General features: G+C 38.8%; 1 protein-coding gene and 1 non-coding gene across 15 annotated transcripts in view; both read left to right on the forward strand.

Annotated features, from left to right (window-relative positions):
• Nucleotides 1-27,693, forward strand: part of SMYD3 (SET and MYND domain containing 3) — an 839,170-nt gene that overhangs the window by 311,474 nt on the left and 500,003 nt on the right. Inside the window, exon 1 of one of the 14 annotated variants that reach the window (XM_035280440.3) lies at nt 1-27,693. This exon is cut by the window's right edge and continues 19,404 nt beyond it. The exons of the other annotated variants lie outside the window; for them this stretch is intronic. The gene's annotated coding sequence lies outside the window, so the exon portion shown is untranslated. 14 annotated transcript variants of the gene reach the window in all.
• LOC118149580 (U6 spliceosomal RNA) lies at nt 6,022-6,126 on the forward strand. Its single transcript, XR_004737157.1, has one exon. It is a non-coding gene; the product is annotated as a U6 spliceosomal RNA (small nuclear RNA).

Genomic DNA, 27,693 nt, shown 5'->3' on the forward strand with positions numbered 1-27,693 from the left:
GGAATGAGTGGTGACTTGCTGTCTTTATACAGTAGAGTGTGATGGTGGTGGGTGAATGAGTGGTGGCTTGCTGTCTTTATACAGGAGGGTGTGATAGTGGTGGGTGAATGAGTGGTGACTTGCTGTCTTTATACAGTAGGGTGTGATGGTGGTGGGGGAATGAGTGGTGACTTGCTGTCTTTATACAGTAGAGTGTGATGGTGGTGGGTGAATGAGTGGTGGCTTGCTGTCTTTATACAGGAGGGTGTGATAGTGGTGGGTGAATGAGTGGTGGCTTGCTGTCTTCATACAGTAGGGTGTGATGGTGGTGGGGGAATGAGTGGTGACTTGCTGTCTTCATACAGGAGGGTGTGATGGTGGTGGGGGAATGAGTGGTGACTTGCTGTCTTTATACAGTAGAGTGTGATGGTGGTGGGTGAATGAGTGGTGGCTTGCTGTCTTTATACAGGAGGGTGTGATAGTGGTGGGTGAATGAGTGGTGGCTTGCTGTCTTCATACAGGAAGGTGTGATGGTGGGGGAATGAGTGGTGGCTTGCTGTCTTCATACAGTAGGGTGTGATGGTGGTGGGGGAATGAGTGGTGACTTGCTGTCTTTATACAGTAGGGTGTGATAGTGGTGGGTGAATGAGTGGTAGCTGGCTGTCTTCATACAGTAGGGTGTGATGGTGGTGGGGGAATGAGTGGTGACTTGCTGTCTTTATACAGGAGGGTGTGATAGTGGTGGGTGAATGAGTGGTAGCTGGCTGTCTTCATACAGTAGGGTGTGATGGTGGTGGGGGAATGAGTGGTGACTTGCTGTCTTTATACAGGAGGGTGTGATAGTGGTGGGTGAATGAGTGGTGGCTGGCTGTCTTCATACAGTAGGGTGTGATGGTGGTGGGGGAATGAGTGGTGACTTGCTGTCTTTATACAGGAGGGTGTGATAGTGGTGGGGGAATGAGTGGTGACTTGCTGTCTTTATACAGGAGGGTGTGATAGTGGTGGGTGAATGAGGGGTGGCTTGCTGTCTTCATACACGAAGGTGTGATGGTGGGGGAATGAGTGGTGGCTTGCTGTCTGCATACAGTACAAACCACAAGCCCACTGTTGGCGTTGCCGCTTTTCTCACTGCCTAGTATACTGTGTAGTGTGAGTTTTATTGAAGGGTACATAAAAGAAAATCATACAAATAAACATGTTCTGAAGAATATATTCATCAATACAGTCTAGTTTAAATCTCCACATAGTTGATAATTTTGCTTTTTATGGGCACGTCTTTTCATTGAACTATTTCTGTATAATCTTACTGTTTTTTAAATGTTAATTTATTCTTCAAATCTTTTCTTCCTTTCACCCCAGAATTTTTTCAGATATGTGTATTTTTACCAATGTGACTCTCAGGTTGTCTCTAGTTTGTCAGAGGCTGAAGTGCTGTATTTTCTTAACTAGATGTGATAAATGAGATGTGACAATATATGGGGCCTAAGGATATTTCTGAGTAATATTTTTGTTTGTTTTAACTTTTTTTTTTTTTTTTTTGAGACGGAGTTTTGCTGTTGTTACCCAGGCTGGAGTGCAATGGCATGATCTTGGCTCACTGCAACCTCCGCCTTCTGGGTTCAAGCAATTCTCCTGCCTCAGCCTCCTGAGTAGCTGTGATTACAGGCGTGCACCACCATGCCCAGCTAATTTTTTTGTATTTTTAGTAGAGACGGGGTTTCATCTTGTTGACCGGGATGGTCTCGATCTCTTGACCTTGTGATCCACCCACCTCGGCCTCCCAAAGTGCTGGGATTACAGGCGTGAGCCACCGTGCCTGGCCTGGTTTCACATGTTTTATTCGGCTTAACTAGAATATAGAATGTAAAACAATCTTAATACGACTTCTTCATTGTTCTTAATTTGGTGCTGCTTATTAGAACTCCTCCAAGATTTCCTATAATTATTACATTAAAAGCCTCCATTATCAATTGAAATGCATCTTTTGTAACTAATTTATTTTTTATTTTTTATTTTATTTTACCTTTTAAAAGGAATGAATGCATTAACGTGGCCAAGAAAATGTAAAGATTTTAGGAAGATGGCTGGGCGTGGTGGCTCACGCCTGTAATCCCAGCACTTTGGGAGGCTGAGGCGGGTGGATCACGAGGTCAAGAGATCGAGACCATCCTGGTCAACATGGTGAAACCCCGTCTCTACTAAAAATACAAAAAATTAGCTGGGCATGGTGGCGCGTGCCTGTAATCCCAGCTACTCAGGAGGCTGAGGCAGGAGAATTGCTGGAACCCAGGAGGTGGAGGTTGCCGTGAGCCGAGATCGCGTCATTGCACTCCAGCCTGGGTAACAAGAGCGAAACTCTGTCTCAAAAAAAAAAAAAAAAAAAAAAGATTTTAGGAAGACTTATTGTTCTTCTTTTTTCTTAGAGAGACCTAATCTCAAAGTCACTTTATTCATAATTGGATTGAAATAAATTTAGTCTAATATTTACTCTTTTAAAGAATATGTAGGCAGGGCATGGTGGCTCACACTTCTAATCCCAGCTCTTTTGGAGGCCGAGATGGGTGGATCACGGGGTCAGGAGTTTAACTCCAGCCTGACCAACATGGTGAAACCCCGTGTGTACTAAAAATACAAAAATTAGCCGGGTGTGGTGGTGCACACCTGTAATCCCAGCTACTCAGGAGACTGAAGCAGGAGAATTGTTTGAACCTGGCAGGTGGAGATTGTAGTGATCTAAGATCGCACCACTGCACTCCAGCCTGGGCAACAATAAGAGACTCACAAAAAAAAAAAAAAAAAAAAAAAAAAGAATATGTAATCATTACTAATTTTATTTCTTTCCCCCAATCCTTTTAACGTTACAAAGAAATAACAGTGCATTTTAACATTGATAGGTGCCATAATTTTGGATTTTATTTTATTGTAGCATTTACATTAATTATGAATCTGGGCTTTAAAAAAGCCACACATAGGTTAGGAACAGTGGCTCATGCCTGTAATTCCAGCATTTCAGGAGGCTGAGGTAGGAGGATCATTTCAGCCCAGGTTCAGCACCAGCCTGGGCAACATAGCAAGACCTTGTCACTACAAAAGAAAAATTTTAAAGGTATCAGATTATTTTGGAGCTTTAAGATTTAGTGACTGCCCTGCTGGGTTCCAAAGTTGCATGAGTTCTGTAGCCCCTTTCTTTTTGCTGATTTCTCCAATTAGACCTCTCTTCTTATAAAATAAAAAAGTAAATATGTAAATAAAATAAAAATTAACTGAGCATGATGGCACATGCCTGTGGTTCCAGCTGCTTGGGAGGCTGAGGAAGGAGGATTGATGAGCTCAAGAATTCAAGGTTACAGTGAGCTCTAACAATACCACTGCACTCCAGCCTGGGTGACAGAGTGATGCTTTGTTTCAACAACAACAGCAAAAGCCACACGTAGCCTCCTCTGTATCCAGTTGCAAGTGAAAGTTCTTAAAATCTTCAAACAATGTAATAGTTTTAATTTCTTCCATAGTAACAGTTCAGTGTTTCAAGATTTTCAGGTTGTATCTGTTTTTGTGCAGTGGTTCTCAAACTTGAAGGTGCATCAGAATAACTGATTGCTGAGGTTGCTCATTTAGTAGGGCTGGGTGGGACTCAGTTGCATTCTGTGTTACTGATGCTGCTGGTCTGTGGCCATATTTCAAGAATAACTGTTATCATATTTGATTCTTACAAGAACCCAGCGAGATCTTGGACAGAAACAGATAAGGAAAATGAGGCTGGAAGACACTAAGAGTTTTTTCCAGCCACACATGATTAATTAATGGTTGAACAGGTACCGGAACCCCTGAAGACCTTTCCGGTTTTCTCCTTTCATGGCAAGAGTTTAGTTCCCAGAAGACATCTCTCTGATTTCAAGTATGTTTGATATTTTTGTCTTACTCTTTTCAGAGCTATTCATGTATTTGGATGCACACCCCTTAGTATTCACATTTATTTATAATATATGCTTAAAGTTGCCTTTCAGTTGCGTGACTGATTTTTGTGCCTAGAGGTGTTCTGAAAATGCAGTGTCTTTCTGTAGAAACAACAACCTTATATAACTTGTTACGGCCACCCAAGGTCAATCATGAGAAAAATGTTGACTTTTTTACCCACAAGCCTAGTCCTCTGGCATTTTTTCATTCTAACTTGTGGTGATGGTTCTAGGCAGGACTGTTATTTGTGGGTCCAACAAATGAGGAATGATCCAAGACAAGGAATCCCAAAACCGCATCACCAGACCCTAGCAAATAGGCTCTGTACCGATTTCAAGGATATTTTTGTATTTTGCTGCTTCCGTGGAGAACTGATAGTTGGTCTTTAGTTGGTACCAAACCATTTAAACTCCTGTTTGTAAAACAGTGACATACAGAATGAACTGTGAGGTGCGTTTTCTCTGTCTTCCCCCTCAGTTTCTCTCTGAACTACCTTAGAGTATTCAGTATGTGGGGTGTGTGGAATAGTCTGGAACCCGGTGTCAGCCAGTCATCACTGTTCACCTATTGAATGTTGCATGAGAAGCTTTGCTAACGTAGAGAGGAGATGCTGTGTGTGTTGCTGATGCTGGCTTTTCTAGTTCCTACTTTCCATTTTCTCTTGCTTTCCTTCTGCTCTGCTTTGATTTTGGTCCCTTGAAATAAATACCTTAATCCAAAATAGAAGTAGGGAAGAAAAAATAATAGCTGGAGAACAAGTTGAAAATCTTGACCTCGACTGTCTTCTATTATTTAGTATAATTGTTGGCTTTTTGTGTGGGGGTTGGGGAATGGGACAAAGAAATCATCATATTTTTTGAATTTAGTCTAATTGAGTAATAATTTAAATCAATGTGCTTCAGTGACTGCCCACTTCCCATGCCTTTTAATGCTTAAATAAAACTCACAGTATACAGTACAGTCTGTGTGTGGTGCTTTACATGTACTAAAAACAGTTATAAAATCCTGTTAAGTGTTATTATTTTGAGGAAACAGAGTGAGAGAGATTGTGTAATATGGCCAAGATCTGACACTTAGTGCGCGAGTGACTTGGATCTTAAATACTAGTCTTTTGGACTTCTGCATTTAAGAACTAGTCTCTGTTACCTTTCCTTTGAGCTCCTTACTCAGAGCGGAGTTGCAATAAGGATTTCTCAAAATAAATAAATAAATTAGACTCTACAAAAACAAAATACTGACTTTAAACTTCTCTCCATATTTTTCCTTGTTTGTTACCGTACCAATCCCTTTAAACATTTTCTTGAAAAGAGAAATTCACATGTTGCTTTTAGAGACACATGTCTCCTAGCACATACAACGGACGGTATTTTGCCTTTGCTGTCCCTGGGAGTTTTTATTTTAGTTATTTGAGCTTTAAAAGCGGCATATGATGGAGTTTGAATTTGTCATAAAACCGCAGAGTGCTACCATGATATGTACATTAGTGAACTATAGAGTCTCTTTTTCTTTATTTTGCCCTTGGAGACATATGACAGCTTTCAGAAAAAAGACAGCCACCCTAAGTGACTCATATCACCCATTTGTAGGGAGATAGGTTGAAAGTTTCTCCCAGAGTTTATCCATGTAAAATCACTTCTTTAGCCTTTCCTATGTCTTTAAAACCTTTTCATCTTTCCTATATGTCTGTTTTTGTTATAGGAGTATATATCTTAATAAATTTAATGGAGTATTCAGTCTTAGAAGCAGTTAATATTAACGGTACAATAAAAGCAAACATACATTTATCCAGTCAGTCGTGGCCCCATTATGGGATAACTGTTACTGATGCTTGCATTGTTCCCTTGGTAGCTGAGTAGCTTTGAGAAACGTCATTCCTGCCGGTCTTAGCTTCCTTAGCTCTAAAAAGGTGATGCTAACTTCTCTTCAGATATTTGTAAGAGTTGGATGAAATAGTTTGCATTGTAGCTGAAAGCACCTCTGTGCAGTGGGGTGTGAGGGAGGACATGACAGAGAGGTAACTTTCTAAGAACTTAGAAATAAGTTTGCCTTTTTGAAAACAGTATAAAATCAAAACACAATGGCTAGTGCATGCTGCAGCAGAACATATACTAAAAAATCAGAATGAGACAGAGAAGATGAGTATGGCCCCTGCACAAGGGTGACATGCAAATTTGTGAAACTTTATATTTTTAATATAATAAAATTTAAAAAAAACACAATGGCTAAATAAACATACAGATCTCTCTCTCTTATTTTTTTTTTTTTTTGAGGCAGGGTCTTGCTCTGTCACCCAGGCTGGAGTGCAGTGGCGTGACCTTAGCTTACTACAGCTCTTGCCCTCAGGCTCTAGTGATCCTCCCCGCCAGCCTCCCGAGTAGCTGGGACCGCAAGTGTGTGCCACCATGCCCAGCTCCTTTTTGTGTGTTTTTTTTAGACAGAGTCTTGCTCTGTTGCCAGGCTGGAATGCAGTGGCGCCTCCCCCTCCTGGGTTCAAGCTATCCTCCTGCCTCAGCCTCCCGAGTAACTGGATTACAGACCCGCGCTACCATGCCCAGCTAATTTTTGTATTTTAGTAGAGATGGGGTTTCACCGTGTTGGCCAGGATGGTCTTGATCTCCTGGCCTCGTGATCTGCTTGGCCTCCCAAAGTGCTGGGATTATAGGCTTGAGCCACTGTGCCTGGCCTTTTTTTGTGTTCTTAGTAGAGATGGGGTCTTACCCTGTTGCCCAGGCTGGTCTCAAACTCCTGAGTTCAAGCAATTCACCCACCTTGGCCTCCCAAGTGCTGGGATTACAGGCGTGAGCCACCACACCTGACCCAGACCTCTTAAAGAAACACATTATGGGCAGGCCTATAATTGAGCTCTTAAGATAGATACTTTTTTTTAAAAAAAAAAATGATATGTCAACCAGAAATATTATTGACTTATGGCACTGTTAAAAAGCAAACTTATTACAGAGTTTCTGTTTGGGATGACAAAAACCTTTTGGAAATAGTGGTAAGGGTTACACAACATTTTGAACTTAATGCCATTGAAGTGTACACTTAAAATGGTTGAAGTGAACATTTTATGTTGTATAAAAATATTTTTTAAAAAGTACAGTGAATAGTCCAGAGTCCACCCTGGAGGCTATAAACTCTACAAGCTCAGGATTCTGATCTCTCATGTCCATGGCTATGATTCTAGCTATGGACCAGAACATGTTGGATGAATGAAGAATCCGATGTGCTTTATGGTGTATGCAGCTCATTGCTGCTGCTGTGGTGCCGGATGAAACGACATTCTGATTATGGTCTGACTCCTGTCAGACGAGGGGTGTCTGTCCTTTCACCATGTTTTATTGTAAATTAATAAATCCATATTTATTATACATTCTTAACTTTCCCAAAACAAGTTGAAGTTTTACAACTTGACTCCAAGAGGTGTGCTAGTTACTTTTTTTTTTAATCATGACTGCCCTCAGTACATGTGAGGAATGTGAGCCACAAAGACTATTGATATGACAATGAAAAAGCTGTTCTTAGGGGGACTCACTAGCAAGATTTCCATCAATAGGTGCTCACATGAACTAATGCTTAAAAATGGTGTTCTTGTACTTTGCACTGTCATTATCTCCAAGGAATGGGTTTCATTATTGTGGGGTTATTTGTTTGCTTGTTTAATTCATAGTGTTCTATTCAAACAATGACTTGTTAATCATGTTTTTTCAAAGAAGATGAAAAAAAATTTAGTGGTCTCTTTAGGGCTGCAGTCTTGCTTAAAAATGAACTGAATCTGGAAATATTTTAATTAAGAAATTTAAAAGTTTCAAAGCTTGTAGTTTTAAGATGTGCTTGTTTTTTTCACAGTTTTTAAAAAGCAAACTTAATGCCATAACTTGGGTCTTTTTCTCAGGCCTTTCAGGAAGTTAGCAATGAAACAAGAATTCTCAATTCTGTTTGTTAAACTTACCCACCATGCTGTTCTCTAGTTTGAAAGTACTTGCACATGGTAAGAGACTGAGGAAAAGTTGTGGAGTTACTGAAAGATCCTTCAGCTACATGCCTTACTGTTGTGTCTTCTGAATGTTTTCTGCAGTGATCTTTGTGAGCATTTCAAAAGAAAAGAGTTGTGCCAAATTAATTTTAAAAATTATTTCTTGCTTTCTTTCTCTTCATGTTGATGTCTTATGTTTCTTTGCCTGGGAACAGTACATAAAACAATACCTTATTTTTTTCCCGCTTGCTTTTGAGTCCTCATTAGATGCCTTTTCCACTCTTCCTTCTCGTCTGTTTCTCTGTTCTTAAATGCAGACCTTCTGACTGGAGCTGTGGAGCTGGGGTCAGAGTTGAAGTCAATCAGCATGTCACCTGGTTGTTTAGCACATCACACCCATTTTGTATGTTTGTGTAGCAGACCATTTCTTCTCTTGTGTTTCCTCATTTTACATGTAATCTCTTCAACGAGTCACAATGAAAAATTGTTCCATTAGACCTTTTGCGTGTTGACTCTAAGGGGCTTCAGAAACTCTCCTGTGAGGTGCATATGCCTGTGATGAGGAAAGAGTGAGACTTGGAAGGGGAAGACCGGATTTGAACTGCAGCCTGTACCACTGCTTGGCTGAGAAACTGCTGTTGTGAACCTTTTGCCATCATGGGATTATTTAAGTATTCAGAGGGATCATTTTGAGAGGAGAAGCACTGTAAGCATTGAGAGTGGTAGACTCTCATACGTACAGTTTTCATTGTCTTTTAGTTTTGGGGCTCATAGGAAATGAACTTGGGTCTTTTTCTGAGGACTTTCAGAAAGTTAGCAATGAAACAAGAATGATAAATTCTGTTTTTTAAATTCACCCATCATGCTGTTCTCCAGTTTGAGAGTACTTGTACATGATAAGAGACTGTGAGGAAAAGTTGTGAAAGACTTTGAAATGATTTTTTTTTTTTAAAGCATGCTCTGTCTAGCTCAACCATCCAGGTTAGCTCTGCCTTTCGTTGTGTTTGAGCTGTACTAGAATTGTGTGCATTGTAGAAAATAGACAGTAAAACACATTATTCTTGTCCATAACATGCCAATTGTGTTTGGAGGATGCATTAGATTATTGTCCTATGCATATTGACTAGTTTTGCAAATTTTACATCTTGCTGGCATTTCTGTTTATTTGTTTCTTCTTTGAATTCTTTTGAAATTAGATTTGGCCTCTTACTGGTTCCCTAATTAGTGAGTTAAAATTTTATATATGTTTATTAATTTTGAGAATTATTATTTTACTTTACAGAAAATTATTACTTAACAATACAGTAAAAAAACACAACTCTGGAAATTAAGGGAACTACTTATGTTACTTTGAGCAAGGTACTGAACTATTTAAAAAAAATAGTGAGGTCGACCAAGACAAACCTCTAGTCTGTGATTCTATGATTTTATGATTCTGTGATTCCACAATGTAATATTCTCTAAGCCCAAGGTCCACTGTCCTAAGTTTGTTAATATATAGGTGAATTGGTGTAGAATCAAGGAACTAAAGTATCTCATGTATATAAAAATTGCATAAGTGCTTTTTGGTCTTTTTACCACACATGTGCACATAAATTATCATCATACAAGATACTTTGTTTGTTGTTTGTAATTCTTAAAAATAAATTATCAACCTGGTGAAACCCCATCTCTACTGAAAATACAAAAATTAGCCGGGCTTGGTGGCAGATGCCTGTAATCCCAGCTACTCGGGAGGCTGAGGCAGGAGAATCTCTTTAACCTGGGAGGTGGAGGTTGCAGTGAGCTGAGAGTGTGCCACTGCACGCCAGCCTCAGAGATAGAGCAAGACTACCTCCAAAAAAAAAGAACAGGAATTATATTGCTTGAATTGCTGTTGACAGTTTTCAGTAGTGAGTAAAGGAAGAGTAAGCATTCTCCAGGCAGCTTTTTAGATAAGAAGAAAAAATTTATTTGCCTTTAAAAATTCTTGGCTTATAACACCATTAGTGCTTATAGAAAGTGATGGCTGTTATTGTAGTCTGAGACTTTTAAAAACAATTATTATGTTCAAGAAGCATTTGTAAAACATCCAGCCTCACAGAGCATTGCGTTAGGAAATGTAAGAAATAAATAGAAACATTTATTCCTGCTGTTTGGGTAGTCACTATTAAGCATCAATATGGTAGGTATGTCTGAGTCACCTCAGGCTACTATAACAAAACACCGCAGACTGGGTGGCTTAGAACACAGAAATTTATTTTCTCACAGTTAAGACGAGGCTCCGATCCACTAGGTTTCTAGTGAGGACTTTCTTCCTGGCTTGCAGATGGTGCCTTCTTGGTAAGTCCTCACATAGCCTTCCTCTTGCAAGCCCACAGGGAGGAAGGGAGCAAGTGAATGAGCTCTCTGGTGTCTGTCTATCAGGACACTAATCCTGTTGTATCAGGTGCCCACCCTTATGACCTAATTTAACCTTAATTATTCTCTGAGAAGCCCCTTCAAATATAACCACAAAGGGTTAAGGCTGCAACATCAGAATTTGGGGAGGACACAAACATTTAGTCTGTAATCTGTGACACTGTTAGGCACGAAGTCACACATCCGAGGTTCAGATTGAGGATGGTAAGTAGTTGTCTCCAAAGGAGGCCTGACCGTTGTTGAAGACAGCCAAGAGCTGATGACTCTGATGCCAATCTGGGTGCTTCTATAAAGAAAAGATACTCATTAGACTGACCCACTACTCTTTATCTGTTCTAATTTCTCAGTGGTGACATGGTTTTCCCAATAGGGAAAAAGGGCAATATACTTGCTTTTCTTTCAGTTTGGATTTTAAGCCTGGGACCTTTTTAGGTCAAGATGTAGGTTTAGATTGTTTCAGCAATTTGTGTAACAGTATCTCAGAAAGGACTAGTGTCTTATATTCTTCTAACTCTTGGTTTTTCTACCTAACTGCCTTTACTGGTTTGGTGCTAATGGGAATACTGCCACTTAGGGAAAAATAAAACATGATCTTCTGTGAATCTTGGGGTGGCTTACTTGGTTTAGAATAATCTAGTATGTGTGTAGGTGGAGTTCTGTCCAGTCCTTTGGCTTTACTTCCAGGCCTAATGCCTTTTCTCATCATGTATTAAAGCTCTTTGACTTCTATATACATCATGTTAGCACCTTGTAAATCCTTTTAGTAATACCTTTCTATTATGAAGGTGTAAACACTGTTGTTTCTACCCCATTTACTTCTCCCTGTGTCATTTTAATAGGACTTTTAACCTGCAAATGTTCCAGGTTATTAATTTTAAACAGTCAGCCAAATAGTGGAAGCTTCTTTCTCATCTGTGATGAGCTGACCTGTTTTTACCTGTTTCCTTTTCAAATTCAGTTTGGAAATCTCGGTCTTTGTAATCTTTTGATTAAGATTAATCTTTTGAGCTGCTACTTTACTTCCCTGATGTTTGCAATTTAGCAGCCTATTATTTTCAAGACTCTATACCAATAGCACAAATGAGATCATAATAATGATTATGATTTTTTTGCTGCTGGACATACTTCCCTAGCTAGTCAGGATTTTTATTTAATTATCTTTCTTTATCTTGTGGGAAATTGAATTCCTATGTGCATATTCCTTGATTTCTCACCTTGCTTCTTAGCATTGTTCTGACCGTATTTAGGGGATTTAGCTCGGACATTGTTGGCTTCTTTATCTCTTATGCCAACCTTATATTTATCTACATGGTTAGAGCTGCCAAATGAAATGGCATCCAGTAAACTGTATTTGGGTTTGTGCTTGAAAATGCTTTGAAGACTCATTTGATGTTTTCTTTGTAGTTTCTAGTTACTCCCCAAGTTTATAAATTAGTCTAATTGAAAAGTATTTGTTGTCAGCAAACTACCTCTTTCACATGCAAATTTCATTGATTGTCCTGGGCTTGTACAGACTTTCCAATACTTTTGTTGATGGAATTTGTCTTATATTAAACATTTTAGCTACCTGTTTTTGGTTCTAGACTGTAGCTTTCAAAAAGCAACATGGACAATTTACAGGGGACTTAGATAAAAGCCATAAATATATTTAGAAGATAAAATTAGAAAAAAGAAAAAAAAAAAAAAGAAAAAAAAAACAATAAAGGGGCTAAAATTATTTAGTCTGCTAAAAATGAGGGTGTAGAGAAAATTATCAATATGCTAAATGTGTCTTCTCCATATTAATTATGCTCACTGTACTGAGGGGCTCAGTTAGTGTCTTCTCAGCCAGATCTGGAAAACATGGTATTGTGATTTTGCTTCAATATTGTCATTAGGAAGGATTTAGGTTTGACTAATGGACGTGATGCTGAATGTTGGAGTGAATGTCTGGGGAGGAGACTCATTGTGGAACTAGCTTCGTCCGTCTTACTTCCTGAATAAGATGGATTAAGGATAAAGAAGGTTAAAATGTTAATGTGTCTTCCAGATACAGGAGTCTAATCTGATTGCTGTCATCAGTGTTATCTTATTTTTCTAGTTGTGACTCAAAGCGCTTTATATGGTAGAAGAACAGCAAGGTGAATCTAACTGTTTTATAAGTTTTTCTTGGATAAGGCTGGTGAACAGGCCCAGGTGGACTTGTGTGCAGTAGTGGAAAGAGCACTGTACTGGGAGTCATACGTGAGGTGAGGACCCAGCTTTGCATGTAACTGGCTACCTGACCTTGAGCCCATGACATTCTCACTTCAGTCTCCAGTTGGCCCTTCTTACTATGTGGGAGGTTAGTTAGAAGAATTCTTAAGTCCTTTGGATCAGTTCTATGTGTGAACAGTGGGAGTGAGGTTATAATTATAGGGGAGGAAAAGGTGATAGAGATGCTGAGAGATGGGAAGAGTAAGTACACTGAGAAAAAGGCTGTAGCAATAGGAGAAAGGGAAAGGAAGGGAGATGGTAAGGAGGGTTTTTTCAGTGGGGAATTGATAAGAGTGTTTGCGGTTACCAGAAATGGAACTTTCTGAGTTTTAAAAGTTGATCTCTTTCTCTCTCTCTTTAATATGCTGTGTTTCAGTTATGTGAGAGCAACAGTTGTGAGTTTTTACCCAGTCTTTCTTTCTAAACATCAGATTAATTTGGCAGAATTTATGACTGTTGGCTCAAGTTTCTCTTTCTGTTTCTTTTATATGTAGCTTAAAATAGTGTTCTTTCTTTGAAGGTTTCAAGCGATTCTTTTTATTATTAAAAATGCCCCCTGTAAAATAAGCAAAGGTAATTATCTCTACCTTATCGTTGGGGAAATCAACGTGATTAAACAATTTATTTGGAAGTTTAGTATGCTAGTGTTAGAATTCCTTTTTCAAATCTCCCTACTTCTCTGCTTTAAGTTGTGTCTGAGAATCTGGAGGATATGTGAGTTAGCCACTGGTGCTTGGCACACAGGTTGTAGAAGTACTAATATATCTCAGAGATGGACTTCCTCCATCCTCTTGAACTCATCCCCAAAGCACATCCCTATGTGTCTGTTTCATAATTCAGTAACTGAATTTTCTTATAAATAAAAACCATACAAGAAAATTTGCATACCCATGGGATATGCTAACATTTTCTGTGTTTTTGTGTAGAGGAGATCTTTGGTTGTATGAAGTGTGAATCATGAAATGATAAAATTTATATTTTCTTTGGATTTCCTGAGTCCTGTATATGTCAGATAGGATGTTGGAGGTACTGCCATTCCTGAAGTCTCAGCCCTGGGGAGTGGAGAGGATGTCAGTTGACAGCCTGAAACACTTTGTGTTAATGTTGTAAGTACCCAGGTTTCTTGCATCACAGCTGAGTATAATGTGAAGGATACCTGTTATTTCCACTGGAGTTGAGAGTAGTGTATCTGTTTGAAGGTAGGATGGAGGGAGAGTACAGGAAAACCGTTCTTTTTCTGTGCAATCATATATATTATAAATTTCTAAAACACTCTAGGTGAGACATTCATTTGCCTTGCTCTCTTGAGGCACTGCTTTGCATAGCCATTTCTCTCAGTGGAATGAAACCTCTGTTTACAAGAGCACTTGTTTACACATCACAGAGGCCCGTGGTTCCTACCACTTCTCAAGGATGGGAATGCATGTAGAGAGATGAATGATAGTAATTTTCATAGCCTAAGTGATCACTTTATCTCTAGGAAGCATATAGAACCCATATGGTGTACACACTAGAGTGGAATATATTCCTTGCCTGATACTTTGTTGCTTTTAAAGCACATCACATCTCGTTATGACTCCTTACATCTTACTCTCTGTTTATGTCAGTTCTGGCAGGTGTTTATAAAGGGTGGCATCTCTTGCTGGAATCTAGTTATAGTCATTACCTATTCTCTTCTGCCTTCCTGAGTTTTAAAATCAGGTGGCAAACATTTGCATCACCCTCCAGAATCAAATCTTCATGACCTGAGTGGAATGTATAAGATAGAACAAATACACCAAATACACACACACACACACACACACACACATTATGTTTTCTAATATATATTTATATATATTTTTTTCTACTATATATGTGTATATATATTTTCTAATATAGGTAGATATGTCTTTTCTAATTGTCTATATTAGAAATCATGTTTCCTTTTTTTTTTTTTCAGACAGGGTCACCCAGGGTGGGTGCAGTAGCACAATCACAACTCACTGCAACCTCAACCTCTAGGAATCAAGTGATCCTCCCACCTTCCCCTTCAGAGTAGCTAGGCCTATAGGCCTGCATTACCACACCCAGCTGATTTTTTTTTTTTTTTTGTAGAGACAGGATCTTGCTATGTTTCCCAGGCTGGTTTTGAACTCGCTGGTTCACGTGATCTTCCTGCCTTGACCTCTGAAAGTGCTGGTGTTATAGGTGTGAGCCACCCCACCTGGCCTCATGTTTCCTTTTAATTGAATACTTAATTCACACCTTTTCCTCTTTTGGCTGCTACTCTGATAACAAGTAGGTCCCCACCTTTCAAGAACGTTACATCTGACCACACTGAGAGCCAGTGTGAACATGGGCCCTAAACCAGAGCTTTTGGAATAAGAAGGAACAGCAAAATCCAATCTTTTTCTTCACTTAGAAAGAGACTGTGGATGAGAGGGTCCAAATCTCCACTGTCCAAACATAGAAGGCCCAGAGCTCAATGCCAACATGGAAACCAAAATTTATTGGGAATGAAGTGTCGTGCCCCTCATCTGTTCAAGGTTAAGGTGGGATTTGAGAAATATGTATCTGACCATCTGGCTTCTTCTCATAGAAATGGCCTCACTCTAGCACTTTTCAAAGATGTTTTTCTTTCTATTACATTTCAAAAAGGGGAATTAAATCTGAAAGAGATACCATGAATCAGGAAAAATCAGCTGTCTCACAAGAAATATTCCTGGATGATGATTTTTGGTTGCTATGATTATTTGGCACATGATTTCAGAATGATAAAATTGAGGGCAATCTGAGAAAGCAGAATCCAATGGTGGTGACATTTGTTGACAGGTATATATGCAGGACACACATACAACCCCCATTTTTTCAGTGTATAGGTCAGCAGACCAAGACCTCTTATTACCAGAATAAGTTATTTTGTACATTACAGTGAAGAGGACAACAGAGGGAAAGACACTTTCTTGGAGGGCAGTTGAAAGGCCTTTTGCAAAAGGTCCATGAAGTGGAAGGACCGGAGCCCTTGTGGCTTTCATTAGCTTGACCCCTCCTCTTCTTTGGTTATAGTGTCCTCAGTGGAAGCTGTTTCTTCTGCATGTTCTGCTGGCTCCCCCTCCCCCTCCCCCTCCTCCTCTCACTCCCCCTCCCTCTCCTCCTCCTCCTCCTCCTCCCCCCCTCCCTCCCCCTTCCTCTCCTCTTCCTCCCCCTCCTCCTCCCCCTTCTCCTCCTCCCCCTCCTCCTCCTCCCCCTCTTCCTCCTCTTCCTCTTCCTGGTGGGGATAGAGGCTTGAGTGTTTCTGCATACATTCCTGCATGGCCTTGAACTGGTTTATATAGTCTGAACCCTTGAATTCTATGTCCTATAATGGAAGCAGGAAAAGGTTGACTTTTCCCTAATGGGGAAAAGGTTGAACTGTTCCCTAATGGGGCCTCTTCTGGCCATTTCCCTAAGGCATGGGTAGTTTCAGTTAATGTATCCATTTGGCAGAATCAATCTGGGCTCCTCAGGGATGCTGCAGTCATCAGCCACCAGCTCTGCGTTGATTGGAGTCTGATGGTTTTTTTTTTTTTTTTTGGTCGCAAATATGATTCAGTCTTTCCCTTCTGGCTAGCAGTAGAACATGGCTGCAGGCTGGCATCTAGACCTCACAGGAGCAGCAGTGGCAGCTCTATTTTATTTATTTTATTTTTTATTTTTTGAGATGGAGTTTCGCTGTTGTTACCCAGACTGGAGTGCAATGGCACGATCTCGGCTCACTGCAACCTCCGCCTCCTTGGTTCAAGCAATTCTGCCTCAGCCTCCCAAATAGCTGGGACTATAGGCACGTGCCACCATGCCCAGCTAATTTTTGTATTTTTAGTAGAGACGGCGTTTCACCTTGTTGACCAGAATGGTCTCGATCTCTTAACCTCGTGATCCACCCGCCTCGGCCTCCCAAAGTGCTGGGATTACAGGCTTGAGCCACCGCGCCCGGCCTATTTTATTAAAGACAAAGAAACTTCTGTTTATTGAAACTCCTTCACTTTGGGGATCTTCAAAAAGTTTGCTTGCTGAGGACGCCCTAATGAGAGACATGGAGTGGTTCAGCCTATTATTATTTTCTAGCATGCATGCACTCGTCCAGTCATTCACTTGCTTATTTCAGTAAATATTTATTGAGCAGATATGATGTGGCAAGCATGAACACACTTCCACAGAGCAAGTGACCCTAGTGGAGCCCATCCCACTTCAGTGATATTTTTGACTGGTTCTCTGTCTACAGCATTTCTGAACTGTGTGTAAATGACTCCCGGACTAGGAGATTTAAAGTGGTATTGTGTGGTATCGTTCTGGGGTTCATTCAAGTTCAGTCTTTAATCTTCTTTTAAGAGTAGCTCCAGCCATCTTTTGGGGCTTTACCTTCCTCTTGAATCATCAAATTCTTGAAGGCCATGAGTGCCACTTACTTGATTCCAGAAGGACCATCTCTGGACCCTGGCATTGTTCATTCAAGTGATTGGCAGTTGCACACCCAGCCCAGATTTACAGTTGAGATCCTATGGGAAAGCTCCCTTCTCCTGCCATTTCACCTTTGGAACTGTTGTTACACTCTGGAAGATTTTCCAATGACTACATCTAATTAGAAGGATGAATAAATTACCGAAGCAGGTTAAATTATCTTGTGTGTCATAACAGTAATTAACATTCAAATAGGAAGCTGCTGCCATTTTTATAAACAACACTAAATGGAGGCAGCACCCTTTTTGAAAGCAGGAAGCAAGAGAGTACTCCCTCCCTGGGAGAGTTGCGAGGCTAAATGTTGAGAACATCTGTCTGGTTGAGATTGATGTCATTGGAGAAATTCTTTCATTCCTCTACTGAATATCTAAATCCTTTGAAGTAGCAACTTTTCTGTGTACTAATCATTATCCACTCCGTCCTCATAGCTCTATGTGTTTTACTTATGTCTTCCATCTTTCGTGAGGGAATGGAAATTGATCTGGTCGCAAGACATTTTTTGGACTAGGCTTTACTTAGAAAGCAGTCTCCAGACTTTTTGGATCCCACCTTTCAACAATTCCATGCTCATTCCTTGCCCGTTAAATGTACCTACCTTTGTTCTTCTTAAATGTTTTCTGTCCTGAAAATGTTTATTCTTCTCCATAGTGCTACTTTGGTGTGGTCTCTTGATTACATGTTTGTGCTTTTTGCTTTTCTATAGACTGAGAGTAATAGTTGCTTTTATTTATTCAGCAGACTGCCATGTCTAGAATTTATTTAGACAATTCAAAGGGTAGCTTGGAAAATAATGAGTTATTAGGGTTTTTTTTTTTGCTCTTGTTCTTCTTTTAAGCCTACCAACTCTTAAATGATGTTTGGATTGTAAGTGATGTTTGGACTGTAAGTGAGGGCATGTAATTTAGGAAGACAGTATTGAATTTGTAAATTTGCTCATAATTGAGCGATTATCACTAATATACTCCTGTACTTTTCTACTGAAGGGAACAATATATAAGCAGAGTATATGAAGGTTTAAACCACCTCATTTCTTAATATTATGAATAGTTGGCTCCTGTGTTTTGGAAAGTTTTGACCAAGTCATGCATAAAATCAGATCTTTATACCCTCAGGCCACATATAAATCACAGTGGTTGCTGTACTATCCAGACAGCAGGCCTAAAAAAAATGGAAGGTTTCTTTTCCTTTATACTTCACCAGTTTGGGTTAAAGTCTGTAGTTTTGGGATTCATACATTATGTATGTATGTTATATATGCATTCTTTTAGCTCAGGAGTAGCTAACCTCACCATCTAAGGGGAAGAGCCAGTATTACCTGTGTCATCAACAAAAGGCAATGTAGCCTGGTGTGGTGGCTCACACCTGTAATCCTAACACTTTGGGAGGCCAAAGTGAGCAGGTTGCGTGAGCTCAGGAGTTTGAGACCAGCCTGGGCAAAATGACAAAACTGTGTTTCTGCAAAAATAACAGTAATTTGCCGGCATGGTGGCATGCAACTGTAGGCCAGCCTACTTAGGAGGCTGTGGTAGGAGAATTGCCTGTGCCCAGGAGCTCAAGGCTGCAGTGAGTTGTGATTGCTGTGGGACTACATTCCACTCTGAGCAACAGAGCAAAACCTTGTCTCACAACAATAAAAGCCTATATAAGCATTAATCTCATTGCTTTGAATATGTTTTCCTGTTGCTCAGGGTCAGACCATGCAAGTCTTTGCTAATGTTTTAAAGAATCAAATGTTACTTTTTTGTTACAGTATCAGTTCAGTTCAAAATAGTATTTTGTTTTTTAATGTTTATCTCTTTTTGCCAAGGGCTCTGAAGAGCCAAATCTAGTCCTTCTTGAGAGCCAGGCAGTGGTGAAAGGATGTAGGAATGGCCTGTATCCACTGGCACTTATGGGTGTAGCTGAGGAAGGCTAATTTTGTCAACTGACCCCTGATTTTGGGACTCCATAGTTTGTTTCTGAGACTAAGTGTCACATAAAAAATAATTATTATTTTGTGGTTACTGATGAGAGGTGTGGGCTGAGGCCTGGAGGACTAAATGGAAAGGAGAGTTCTGGAATGAAATAAAAAATTATTTCAGTGATTTTGTGTAACATTAGTTTAGAGTAAAACACTTGGTTTTCATTATTATTTTGCTTTTGTATAAATAGCAAAATGCTTTTGTATACATATTTCTTCTAAAAGTCCTTGGAAGATGTGGTAACTTGTGTCAGTACAAATTGCTTTTCATAGAGAATGTATTTAAGAAAGGAAACTCCTTCAAGTAAATTACGTATTTTAAAAAAAGTTTTTATTCTGTGTTCTGTACATTATTATATACTTGGAATTCATGACTACTTTACACATGGTTCATTTACATTTCCTTGATATGAACTATCAAGGAAAACAGCAGCATTCACAGGGTGATCATTCACTCAGTTTGTGGAAACAGAGTATCTTTCATCCATTATGATTTTTCTAGGAAATATCTTCTCATCTGTTATGATTTACATTGTATTTGAAAGCCCTCCTTAATGAATAATTGATAATTAAGTGATTGATATATTCTCCCACCTGACAATCACACATGCCAGTACTTGCCCTCTATTTTCCTGGACTATCTCCAAAAAATGTTTGAAACTTGCCCTAGCAAACGTCCTTCTCCTTGGTAAATCATAACAGATGAGAAGATATTCCCTAGCAAAATCATAATGGATGAAAGATACTCTGTTTCCACAAACTGAGTGAATGATCACCCTGTGAATGCTGCTGTTTTCCTTGATAGTTCATAAACTGCTCCAGATCTGTGATAGAAAGTATTGTTTAAACTTAAGTAGTTAGACTTGAATATTGAAAGAGTTTTAATCCTCAGGTGGTAAGGGATTTTCAAGTCTAGAGTATTTGTATACTGTGAAGGTTATTACTCTAGCTCTCAAAGAACAAAACATTTATTTTACCTGAATGGTCAAAGTACCCATGGGTACTTTTTGTCTTATCTCCTATCAGCTGGATAATACCAAGTTTATTGTAATAAGGTATGTAAAAATCAGTTTGAAGCCTAACTCTAATTTTTGGTGCAATATAAAGGGATATTTACCATGTTACAAAATATGATGACACAATATTTTATATTTGAATATAATTTTGTAAATATGTTAATGTTTGTCTGTATCACCAGTGTGCTTTCTACATAGGGCACAGGCACAGTTATTTCCTGAGCCATAGTTTTTTCCTGTAATACTTTCTAAACTTAGAGGTATAATGTATAAATGATAAAATGTATATATTTAGGGATATAATTTGATGAGCTTTGAATGTAGACAAATGAATATTCATGTAACCCGGATTCTCATTAATACCTCGAAGATTTTCATGACCTTAGAAAGTATTGTAATATTTCAGGTATTTCTAATTCTAAGAGTAGCAGAGATACATCGACTGATGATCACAGAAAACCTTAGTTTAATTTATCAGGTGCTTGCCAGATGAAAGTATAAAGACAGGCAGATGTATTATAACTAATAATTAGTAATCGTTGAGATTCTACTCTGTACTATGTAATCTTTTAGCCCCTGGAATAGATCCACTATTAAGAAACAAATGTAGGTGCGCCATGGCACGTACCTGTAATTCCAGCACTTTGGGAGGCCAAGGTGAGAGGATTACCTGAACTGAGGAGTTTGAGACCAGCCTGGCCAACATGGTGAAACCCTATCTCTGCTAAAAATACAAAAATTAGCTGGGCATGGTGGTGCGTGCCTATAGTTCCAGCTACTCAGGAGGCTGAGGCAGGAGAATTTCTTGAGCCCAGGAGGCAGAGGCTGCAGTGGGCTGATATTGTGCCACTGCACTCCAACCTGGGCAACAGAGCCAGACCCTATCTTAAAAACAAACAACAAAACCAAACAAATGTTATCATGGCCGCATAATGATGTTTTGGGTAAGGATCGACTGTGTATACAATGGTGGTCCCATATAATGGAGCTGAAAAGTTTCTACCATCTGTCATAACTTTGCAGCATAACACGTTCCTCATGTGTTTGTGGTGATGTTGGTGTTAAAAAACTCTATGGCACTGCCCATTCTATAAAAATGTAGCACATGTAATTATGTGCCATATATAATACTTGATAGTGATAATAAATGACTATGTTTCTGGCTTATGTATTTAGTATATTATACTTTTATGATTCAGTACACTCCTTCTACTTATTAAAAAAAATAAAGTTGGCCAGGTGCAGTGACTCATGCCTGTAATCCCAGCACTTTGGGAACTTGAGGTAGGAAGATTATTTGATACAGGATTTCGAGACCAGTCTGAGTAGCATAATGAGACCCTGTCTCTGCAAAAAAATAAAAAAAGAGTCAAGTGTAGTGACACGCATCTGTAGTCCTGGCCGCTCAGGAGGCTGAGGTGGGAGGATAGCTTGAGCCCAGGAGTTTGAGGCTTGTATGGACTATGACCCCACTACTGCACTTCAGCCAGGGCAACAAAGGAAGACCCTGTCTCAAAAAAAAAAAAAAAAACCCAAATAAAAATAAAAAATAAAAACATTAGCTGTAAGACAGCCTCAGGTAGCTCCTCCAGGAGACACTCCAGAGGAAGACATCGTTATCAGAGGAGATGACAGCTCTGTGCCTTTATTGGCCCTGAATTCTTTCCGGTGAGATGCTGTGTGGAGGTGGAAGACAGTGATATTCATGATCCTGACCCATGTAGCTGTAGACTAATGTGTGTGTTTGTGTCTTCGTTTTTAACACAAAGTTTAAAAAGTAAAAAAAAAAAAATTAAAAATACTTCACAGCTTATAGAATAAGGTTATAAAAAAGGAAATGTTTTTCTACAGCTGAATAATGTGTTAGTGTTTTAAGGTAAGTATTATAGGTTAAAAAGAGTTTATAAAGTAAAAAAGTTACAATAAGCTAAGATTATTACTGAAGAATGACAAAGCTTTTTAATAAACGTAGAGTAGCCTCAGTGTGCAGGGTTTATACATTCCGTGGTAGAGTACGGCAGGTGTTCCAGGCTTTCACATTCACTTGCCACTTGCTCATTCACCGGGATTAACTTCTAGTCCTGCAAGCTTCATTCATGGTAAGTGCGCCACATAGGTGCACTATTTTTATCTTTGATACCTTTTTTTTTCTTCAAGTGACAAGGTCATACTGTGTCAGCCGGGTTAGAATGCAGTGATGCGATCACGGCTCACTGTAGCCTCGACCTCCTGGGCTCAAACAATTCTCTCACCTCAGCCTGCTGAGTAGCTATGACTATGGTTGTGTGCCAACATGCTGGGCTAATTTTTTAAGTTTTTCTAGAGTTGGGGTCTCGCCAAGTTGCCCAGGCTGGTCTCAAACTCCTGGCCCCAAGCAATCCTTTCACCTTGGCCTCCCAAAGCATTGGAATTATAGGCATGAGCCACCATGCCCAACCTTATACTGTATTTTTATTGTACCCCTTCTGTGTTTAGAGAAGTTTATATACATAAAAGCCTACCATTGTATTCAGTTGCCTGCAGTATTCAGTATAGTAAATGTTGTACAGGTATGTAGACTAGGAGCAATAGGCAATATCATATAGCCCAGGTGTGTAGTAGTCTATATCATCTAGGTTTGCATTAGTATGCGCTGTGGTCCCGACACAAAGATAAAATCACCTAACAGTGAATTTCTTAGCAAGTGTCTCTGTTGTTAAGAACACATGACAGTACTCCAGTCCTCTCAGGTATAAGCTCTTGACCAGTGATGACACCTGCATTCCTTACCCCCATCCCCTGAAAAAAAGTGATCTAAAATGTTAAGATTTAAAGCAAAAGGATATGCAAAGGTGAATCAGACAAATTAAAATTGAAATTAAGAAGGGATTATATTAATGTCATATAAAAATAATTTAAAAAGCAATAAATGGAATAAAGTTGATATCTTTTATAAAAGAAATATACCTTTTTTTCAATTGATTGTACACAGACAACATTTGTTCTACCTCACCCAGTACTTGGGAACAAAGAAACTTTACTAGACCAAAGTAGAAATACTTAGAAAATTAGAATAGAGAACCATAACATGTACAGAAAGGAAAAAAATTATTCTCAGAAATTTATAATCTTAAATTAGTAATTTGTAGGCTATGAAACCATAAAAATTACTTGGTATATTCTCTGGAGTTTTAAAACAAGAACCCACAGAAAATAATCTTTTGGTTTAAAAAAATACATATCAGAGGGTTGTTTGGAAAATAACATGAATTTTGCAAATAAAAAACTAAAAGTACTATAATACAGTACTGAGAAGCCATAAGTACTGCAACAGTGTACAAAGAAATCTGTAAACTTTAAGAAATACAGAAGATTTCTTGGAAAGACATATGTTTATAGATGATAAGACTGAGCATTATAAGATGTTAGTTTTTGTCAACTACAGTTTTTGAAAGCACTTTTTCAGATAAATTTTTAGCATTCATTTGGAATAATGAAAGGTAATGGTGAAATGCCATTTCGCAAAAATTAAAAGGAAATGTTAATGTTCAAATCTTAGGAACAGTTTAAGACAGGCAATCTCATATTACTCCTGTTTTTGTGTAAATTGATTTATATATATATATTTTTTGAGACGGAGTTTCGCTCTTGCTACCCAGGCTGGAGTGCAATGGTGCAATCTCCGCTCACCGCAACCTCCGCCTCCTGGGTTCAGGCAATTCTCCTGCCCCAGCCTCCTGTAAATTGATTTATATTTCAAGACAAGCAAATTTAGAAATATTTATCAAGAGTCAGAAATTACTCATAGTATAATTTCTAAGTAGGCCAATGAAAAAAGAAAAATTAAAATTAAAAAAAATTATTCATAATGATCCTTGTTTGTTGAAACTAGTAATTGTACTTTTTTAATAGCAAAAAAACAAACACAAAAAGCTTAAGCATTGTGGGAATGGTTAAATGAATTATAAATAAATGTAAAGAGAAGTTACATGCAAGCATTAGGCATATTTAGTAATATGGAAAATATGCTGCAATATTAGTTGGATTAAATAACATAGTATATATAACATTAGTCTGATATTTTTAATTGGGCATATTTCTAGGAGCGGGGAGAAAATCAGTGTGATAATTCTTGATTTAAGGTTGATGAAAAATATATCATTTAGTTACTGTTTTTGATAATCAGGAAATAATGCTAAAATTATTTTTTCCTTAAGTTGTACTATATCACATTCCCTTTTTCTCTTTTGTATTATTCTGTGGTTTCTGTATTTTCTATAATGATCAAAAACCAAGAATGATGCAGACTCAGAATTAAACTGTAACACATTCTGGTCTTGTGATCGAAACTTGAAAATCAAAATTATTTCCATAATCTATGAAAAATGAGTTTATTGGTACGTTTTAGACCTAAGATTTCTTGCTGTATCCTTTTTTAAAAAAATTATTTTATTTTTGAGGCAGAGTCTTGCTCTGTTGCCTAGGCTGTGAAGTGCAGTGGCACAATCTTGGCTATCTGCAACCTTCACCTCCTGGTTCAAGCGATTATCCTGCCTCAGCTTCCCAAGTAGCTGGCATTAAAGGCATATGCCACAATGCCCAGCTAATTTTTGTAGTTTTAGTAGAGATGGGGTTATACCACGTTGGCCAGGCTGGTCTTGAACTCCTGACCTCAGGTGATCCACCTGCCTTGGCCCAGTGCTGGGATTACAGTCCTTGCTGTATCTCTAGAGCTGGAACTCGAACTTGAGACTCCTAGTGCTGTCCATTGTCATTTTGCCCCTGAAGCATCCTTTTTTACCTGTTGTCTGAGACAAGCAAGAGCATTTTGGTGACAAATCTAGGACTTCTATTTGCTAGTCCAGGAACATTATTTTGTTTTTAGATAGTCTACATTTTAAGCTTTAAGCTTGCCCTTTTCATATATATTGTTAGAGGTTGTTTTTTTTTTTCTTCGTGGTTGTGTGTGTGTATGTGTGTGTGTGTTTTCTTTTTAAAGAAAGAAAGTCTTTTGCCCTGTAATTGACTTTCACTCATTTTCCTTCTCTTTATTTGTTAAATTAACTTTGGTGTTTTTCCTTCTGATTTACAATTTCTGACCCCATCTTCCATCCTGTCCTTTACAGAATGGAAAATAAACATGAACTTACCCATGACTCCTGTGCCTTGGCATCTGTCTTTTGCAGAGTGCATGGATTGCTATCCAACTTAATTAGTCTGTCGGTGTTAAATTTGTGTAGGTGGAACGGATGTAGGGAAGGACACACAAGCTTTTAAAAAACCCAGGATTTCGAAGAAATTCAAATGAAGTGGAGACTTCGTTTCATATTAAAGCAATGTAAAGTGACAGAAAAAATTATAGGTATAAAATTATATATTACAAATTGCAAATTTAATTGGACTACAGTACATAGCAAGTGATGTTGAACCTCCTACCCTGAAAGAACCTTTGTCTTGCAAGGATAGGTTAGAATTGGAACACAGGGGCCTTTTCCACTGACACTGTATAGGTGTCATTTGTTTCACTGAACACTCCTTTCTAAAACTGGCCAGAGCGTAATGGCAGCAAGGTAGACTTGTCGGAACAATATACATGACTTTTAGACCCAAGCTGGAAGACTGCTTGACATGATTCCTATGGGTGCAGTGAATTTTTGTGTGTGTACAGAAAGGAATGACTCTTAATACTTCTCAGCAGTATACTATGGTTTATTTTCCTCCAACAGTGAAAAAGAACCATTCCAAAGAAATAGCAGTTATAAAGTACCACAGCTTGTAAACTTTCTCCATTCTTTTGAATTCCCAGGAATGTGTGACAGGGTAGAAGGTTCGGTCCCTTTTGGGTGTCTGCAGCCACATTTTCTTCACAGATTTTGCTTCTGCCTCCTTCGCAAAAGTGAAAGAATGCTTTTCCTATGTTGTTAAAAATATATTTAAAAATCAGTATTTTGTGTAGTGCTTTTCATTATTTTGGAGGCATTTTTGTCTTAACACGGAGGCAAAAAACTGTGACTTCCTCCCTGAAATTCTTTCTACCCTTACATGGCTGAATCTGGTAGACGTTCATTCATTTTTCCCATCCTTATGGAAATACACATGTAATTACATGAAGGTGATATCTGTATATGCTTTTACTGGCTTTTGAAACATTTATAGCTTTTACTGTGTGTCACATGCTATTGTATTTATGTTACATTGATTATTTAATATTTAACACATATCCATGAGGTTTACTATTAAGATTTTATGGCTCAGAGAGAATTTTGTCAAGATCACATAGTGACTAAGTTGCAGAGTAAACCCAAGCAGTCTGGTTTCATAACGCAACTATCTGACCACTGCATTTTGTCTGCTTAAAGGAACATGCTTAGAGAATATTGGAGTGCCTTGCTTAAAAATGACTAAAGGACAGATAACCCAGGTTATAAAAGGGCAAAGAAGTCAAATAGACTTTTCTCCAGAGAAGATATACAAATGACCAACAAGCACATGAAAACATGCATTAGTCATTAAGGAAATGCAAATCAAGACCATAGTGAGGTAAGGCTGAGTGCGGTGGCTCAAACCTGTAATCTCAGCAGTTTGGCAGGCTGAGGCGGGAGGATCACCTGAGGTCAGGAGTTTGAGAACAGCCTGGCCAACATGGTGAAACCCCATCTCTATGAAAACTACAAAAATTAGCTGGGCCTGGTGGTGGGCACCTGTAATCTCAGCTACTCTGGAGGTCGAGGCAGGAGAATCACTTGAACCCAAGAGGCAAGGTTGCAGTGAGCCGAGATCGTGTCACTGCAGTCCAGCCTGGGCAACAGAGTGAGAGTCCGACTCAAAAAGAAAAAAGAAAAAACCACAGTGAGGTGCCACTTCACATTTACTATTAAATGTAATAGGACGTCTCTGATCAGTAAAATGGAAAATAGTACGGATGTGAAGAAATTGGAACCCTTGTACATTTCCGATAGGAATGTAAAATGTAGCCACTGTGGAATACACTTCCTTAGAAAGTTGTAAGACCCAGGAATTCCACTCCCATGTACACACACAAAAGAATTGAAAACTGGTACTTAAACTCATATACATGTATTATAAATAGTAGCAGTATTTACAGTTGTGAAAAGGTTAGCAACAGCCAAAATGCTCGTTGTTGGGTGAATGAATAAACCAATTGCAATCTATCCATACGATTGAATATCATTCAGCCGTAAAATGAATGAAGTGTACCCATACATGCTCCAACGTGGATGAACCCAGAATGCATTATGCTTAATGAAGGAAGCCAGACACAAGAGGTCACATGCTGTATGATTCCATTTGTATGAAGTGTTCAAAATAGGTAAATCCCTAGAGACAGAATGCAGATTGATGTTTGCCAGGGATTGTGGGAAGGGGGACCCAAGAGGAGCTGCTTTCAGTGGGTACAGAGTTTTCCTCTGGAATGATGGAAATGTTTTCGAGCTGGATACATTGGTGGTAGTGTATCATTGTGAATGCACTAAATGGTACTGAATTGTTCTTTTTAAAGTAGTTAATTTTATGTTTCACCTCAGAAACAAAGCTATAATGACTAAGTTATCCTGTGGCTCCTAGCTGTCGGGTACCACCATTGGTTGCTTTTATGGAGCACATATTCGCATGTTATTGGGCCAATAGCAAGTTAAACAAGCAGTGTCATAGGCAAACATTATCTCGAGTACTTTACAAGCACAATGACTAACATG

This window comes from Callithrix jacchus, chromosome 19, assembly GCF_049354715.1.
Source record: "Callithrix jacchus isolate 240 chromosome 19, calJac240_pri, whole genome shotgun sequence".
Lineage (NCBI taxonomy): Eukaryota > Metazoa > Chordata > Mammalia > Primates > Cebidae > Callithrix > Callithrix jacchus.